This window comes from Mustela erminea, chromosome 6, assembly GCF_009829155.1.
Source record: "Mustela erminea isolate mMusErm1 chromosome 6, mMusErm1.Pri, whole genome shotgun sequence".
In the NCBI taxonomy this organism is placed as follows: domain Eukaryota; kingdom Metazoa; phylum Chordata; class Mammalia; order Carnivora; family Mustelidae; genus Mustela; species Mustela erminea.
Window position 1 is genome coordinate 108,189,949 of NC_045619.1, and position 6,168 is coordinate 108,196,116.

At 44.7% G+C, this 6,168-nt stretch overlaps 1 pseudogene; it reads left to right on the top strand.

Moving 5' to 3' along the window:
* Positions 1-1,044: 1,044 nt before the first annotated feature.
* Positions 1,045-2,002, top strand: LOC116594185 (annotated as a pseudogene).
* The last annotated feature ends 4,166 nt before the right edge of the window (positions 2,003-6,168 follow it).

Sequence of the window (6,168 nt, forward strand, 5' to 3'; positions counted from 1 at the left end):
CAGTTGAACAGCTCTTCTGGTCTGGTCTGGTTCCAGCTATGCTAATGGTCAGGCTGAATGGTCAAGGTCAGGTGGTTGAAAGGTTACTCCATATGGTCTCTCATCCTCCACTAGATTAGCCCGGACTTCCTTACGTGGGAGTCTAAGATTCCAAACACAGCAGGAGAGAGCAAAACACAGTGTGTTACTTATGCTATTGTCGCACTGGTCAAAGCAATTCCAATGACCATGCTCAGAGTAAGAGTGAGAGAGGATTACTCAAGAAGGTATGAAGAAATCAGGATACGAACCATTACTGCAATAACCTCTTAGAGTTTGTTAACAATGAGATTTGCAAGTGTTGCTTAAATGCTTAGAAATGCTTTGTTTGTCAAATTTATAAGTCTACTTAGTTAGCATTAGAAATGTTTAAGAGAAGCAGACACATAAAATTTGTAATATGGTTTGAAATATCTAAGGAAATATAATTAATCAACTTTTGAGTACTGTTAAATGTTTAAAGGCAATTTAAGCTTAAATTTATGAGTTAACTGCACATGAATCAAAGAACAAGTAAAAGTGATAGTTCTTATTTTAAAGGAACATTATTAAATTAATACATGTACTAGCAAGTTTTCCAAGTTTAATTTAAAAGCTTGAGGAAAAATTGGGACTTAAATTTCATAACTCAGTTTAAGTGAGTAATAATTGAGACACCAATATTATAAATAATTTTCTTGCACACAAAAATCTCTCTCAGACTTATTAAACCTCAGCGAACACATTTATTCAACAATTCATTCAAAATATATTTGTTGATCATCTGCTCTGAGATAGGTGCTTTCTAGACACAGGCAGAAAATGACTCCCAGGCCCTCCTTCTTTCATTGAGATTATACACTTGCAGAAAATACAGGGAGATAATAGACAAATACCAGTCAATCAGAGACTATTTCCTTATCTTCTGACTCTCTCATCTTCTTCATGGCAAAAACCTCTCCCTCCATTCCATCATCAACCAGTAATAGCAGCAGGGGTGTTTTCTCTCTTCTCCAGCCATCCAAGATGCCAAAAGGAAAGAAGAAGAAGGGGAGGAAGGGGGCCCCAATTCCTGATGTTGTGAAGAAGCAGGGGCCAAGGAGGTAGTCAGTGTCCTGTTTGAGAAAAGACTCAAGAATTTTGGCATCAGACAGGACATGCAGCCCAAAAGGGACCTCACCCACTTTGTCAAATGCCCCCACTACATCCAGCTGCAGGGGCAAAGGGCTATTCTCTATAAACGTCTAAAAGTGCCTCCCAGGATTAACCAGTTCATTCAGGCCTTGGCCTGCCAAACAGCTACTCAGCTGCCTAAGCAGACCCACAGATACCAAAGGCAAAGCAAGAGAAGAAGCAGAGATTGCTGGCCCTAGCTGAGTAGAAAGCTACCAGCAAAGAAGTTGTCCCCCCTAAGAGGCCACCTGTCCTTAAAGCCTTAAAGGGTTACTACTCTCACCACCTTGGTGGAAAACAAGAAGGCTCAGCTGGTAGTGATTGCACATTATGTGAATCCCATTAAGCTGCTTGTCTTCCTGCCTGCCCTGTGTCGTAAGATGGGGCTTCCCTACTGCATTATCAAGGGGAAGGTCAAGCCAGGGCTTCTGTCGACGGGAAGAACTGCACCACTGTCACCTTCACTCAGGTTAACTCAGAAGACAAAGGAGCTCTGGCTAAGCTGGTGGAAACCATCAGGACCAATTACAATGACAGATTTTATGAGATCTGCTGCCACTAGGGAGGCAATGGTCCTACGTCTGAAGCTGATGGCTTGTATCACCGAAAGCTGGGAAATGCAAAGGCTAAAGAATGACCACCAGACTGGGCTGAGTGGACAGTGTTAAATTTTCTGTACATAAAAGTAATAAAAAGTTCTGTTTCAGCCAGTGGAGGGGTGGAGGGGAAGCAGGAGCTTCTTCTCTTTTTCCATAACCAAAGACATCACCAAGTTTTTCAGTTCCTGCCTGACACCCTACCACTCCTTTCACAGTCAATGAATCCACAAATGCCTACTGAGCATCTCCTACTTCCTCAGAAAGAGGCTCTGTCTGGGCAGAGAAGAAGGGAAGAGAGAAAAGTAAGAGCGCAGAGAACAAATAACAGATGAACAAAGCAATCCAGTGATGCACTCAGGAAGTAATTATTTAACACATCACACCCTGAAATGCACTTGAGGGTGAGAGGAACACAGTGGTGAGGAAGCCAGGAGCTTTGCTGGAAGGAGGGTTCAGTCTTGCAGGCAATATTCTATTCAATTGAAGACACCCACTTTTTTTTACATTTTATAAAAACTTTCATATTTATTTATATATGTATTTTATTTAAATAATCTCTATACCCAACGTGGGGCTCAAGCTCATGAACCCAAGAACAAGAGTCCCACACTCCTCTGACTGAGTCAGCCAGGTCCCCTACATCTTATAATCTTTCAAATTGCACTTTATCTTATGCTGGTGATGCTTTCCCCTGGTTGAAATGCAATAGCAATAGCACAGAGCAGCATCGCATCCTGAGAGATGTGGCAGAGCCTTGGCCAATCAGAATAGGAGTCAAGTCAGGCTGCAACATTAAAGCTGCCTGGAAACACTAAAAAAAAAAAAGCCTCGATTCCAGCCCAGACCAACTAAATTAGTATTGGAGAGGGTGCAGCCGGACATTGACAGTTTTTAAAGCACCTCATGTAGCAAGGGAAACCAAAGCAAAAGTGAACTATTGGGACTTCATCAAAATAAAAAGCTTCTGCACAGCAAACGAAACAATCAATGAAACTAAAAGGCAGCCTGTGGAATGGGAGAAGATATTCGCAAATGACATATCAGATATTGGGCTAGTATCCAAAATCTATAAAGAACTTATCAAAGTCTACACCCCCAAAATTAAAAATCCAGTCAAGAAATGGGCAGAAAATATGAACAGGCATTTCTCCAAAGAAGACATACAGATGGCCAACAGACACATGAAAAAATGCCTAACATCAATCAGCATCAGGGAAATGCAAATCGAAACCACAATGAGATGTCAATTCACGCCAATCAGAATGGCTAAAATTAACAAGTCAGGAAACAACAAATGTTGGCAAGTATGTGAAGGAAGGGGAACCGTCTTGCACTGTTGGTGGGAATGCAAGCTGGTGCAACCACTCTGGAAAACAATATGGAGGTTCCTCAAAAAGTTAAAAATAGAGCTAACCTACAACCCAGCAATTGCACTTCTGGGTATTTACCCAAGGGATACAAACATAGTGATTTGAAGGGGCACATGCATCCCAATTTTTATAGCAGCAATGTCCACAAGAGCCAAAATATGGAAAGAGCCCAGATGTCCATCAGCAGATGAATGAATAAAGATGTGGTTCATATGCACAATGGAATATTACTCAGCCATCAAAAATAGTGAAATCCTGCCATTTGCAACAACATGAATGGAACTAGAGTGTATTATGCTGAGTGAAATCAGTCAGAGAAAGATGAACACTATATGATCTCACTTGTATGGAATTTAAGAAACAAAATTGACGAACAGCAGGGAGGAAAAAATAAAACAAGATGAAAGTTAAGAAGGAGCCAAATCATAAAAGACTCTTAGTCATAGGAGACAAACAGAGGGTTGCTGGAGGGGCGGTGGGTGAGGGGATGGGGTAACGGGATGATAGGCATTAAGGAAGGCATGTGATGTTGTATACAAGTGATGAATCACTAAATTTTACCCCTGAAACTAACAATACACTCTATGTTAACTAATTTGAATTTAAAGTTAAAGATAAATAAATAAAGCATCTCATGTGATTCTCACATGTAGCCAGTGTTGAAAACCATGGTGGCAAGTTCAAACTAGGCTATATATACACATTTCGAAGGGCATGCCTCTGTGGAAGCTTTGGGGCAGTGGTTAGCAAACTAGAGCCTGCAGCCCAAATCTGGCTTGCTTTTTACCACCCCAGGGACTGAGATGAATTTTACATTTTTAAATAATGGGGAAGGGGAATATCAAAAAAGGAGTAATATTTGGGGACATGTAAAAATTACATGGAATTCAAATATAAGTGTCCATAAATAATATTTTACTGGAACCAGTGACCCTTAGTTTATATATTGCCTACAGCAGCTTTTGTGCTCCTACGTCAGAGTGAAACAGCTGGACAGAGGCCATATGGCAAAGTCTAAAATATTCATTGTCTGGCCTTTTACAGAAAAGATTTGATGACCCCAGCTTGAAGGAAATGGATTTCTGGAACCTCGACAGCTCTGTGTCCTCTCCCAAGAATTTACCTGCCTAGGAAGATACCAGATGTCAAGGGGTCATGTATGGGAGGCATCTTTTCCTTTCTCACCTCTTTTTCACATTTGCCCTTCTCCCACTTCTAAAAGAAGACCTCTCCCCAGCCCTAAGAGTGTAAAAACCTCCTAAGCACTAAATTAAAAGAACCTCCCCCAAACACTGGTATGTAATGGGGTTCTAGTGACATTTTGTTTTCAGGTCAGGAGGATTCCAAATATTGCATTACCAAAGCCAAAGGAAGACCCAGTCAAGTTGTTAGCTGCCAAACCATTGAAAATATGTGGTGACAGAAGGCTATGTGATTTTTGGCATGTAACTCAGAAGGGGTCCAAAGAATTAAGTAACATGGTTATGACAAAACTAGTATAATTATTTATGTAAACAAAGTTTTCAAGGCTTACGTGTAATTAAAATGCTGAACGCAGTCCCATTCGATGAATAAGCAGTACTAGTCCACAGATACAGGAGGGAAAAAAAACATTGGTTTCATAAGAAGTGAATTTCAAGTAACAGTTTGTTACTATGTTTAATGATTACTTACCAAAACTTGCATCATGTTTGCATTATTTTGATCAATTATGTTCTAATACTTGTAATTTTGAAATAAGCACCTCGATTTCTTACTGAGTGTTGAGGCCTTTCTCAGTTCCTTGACTCTGGGCCTCTCCTCAGCGCAGCTCACAGCCGCCCAGAATGAGGTTGGACAGCAGAAGCCACGGTCTTTTTGCAGCCTACCCCTGTAAGTGACATCCCATCACGTCTTACTCTATTCCTGTTCTATTGCTGGAGTCAGCCCACACTCAAGGGGAGATACAAAAGGATGTATCTCAAGGGATCATGGGAGCCATCTCAGACGTGGCCCACTACAAATGTCAAATTCTGATAACATTTATGTCCTCTACATCTGTTTCAGTTCAGGATGAAAAGTTGTAGGTGTCGTCCTAAAAATGGGTGAGCGGATGCAGAGTTTTCCAGAATTCTAGAAATAAATAAAGGTGTTCGGAGACCACGACGCCTGAGGCCTTATGGAGCCGGGGCCTGTCAGGTGGCGGGGTCTAGCAAAGGGTCGCCAGGGGGCCTCGGGCAGCGGGAAGCGGAGACAGAAAATCCACCGCTCCAGACCTGGCGGCTCCATCCAGTCCGGGTGAGTGCGAAACACAGTTGGAAAAGCCAAGCGCGCCTTGACTCCGCGGGTGTCAAAGAGCAGGCGAGGAGATTAGACTTGAAATACGGGCGACAGAGGCTGTAGGGAAACGGGGACAGGGGATACGAAGCAGTCTGCCGAGGCAAAAGCGGCAAGAGCGGCTGGGGGAAACCTCGAAGCCCTTGAGCCAGGGCTGGGGCCTGAAGGGGGCCGGGAGAGCGGAGACGCGCGCGGGACCTGGGATGAGCGCCCTCGGGGCGTCCGGACGCGAGAGCAAGCAGTCGGCGCTCGCCCCAGAGGATCGTCGGCGGTCGGGACCGGAGACCAGGAGCTGGGGCCACGGCGCCGTCCTCCCGCGGAAGCGGTGTACGTCTCGGGAAATGGGGCGGCCTGGGGCGCTGTGGGCGCGCAGACTGGTCCCACACCGGGTGCCTGCCCCCCCGGGAATTCAGTCTCGCAGCGTGGGCGCCAACTGTGTGGGAAACGACTGCTCCCCGTTCCTCTCCCGGGACCCAACCGGATAATGCGTCGGAGCCGGCAGTCGCTGGCAGGAAGGAAAGCGGGAGACCGCAGAGCCGGACCACGCCGCGGCCAGGGGTGGGGACAGAGACAGAGACGACGGCCACGGACAGCCCTGGAGTCTCGAGCTGGGGCCTGACGTGCAGGGACCGAGAAGACCGAAGTGGGCTCATCAGGGGCGAGGGCAAAGCAGGAAGCAACTGAAGTTGGGC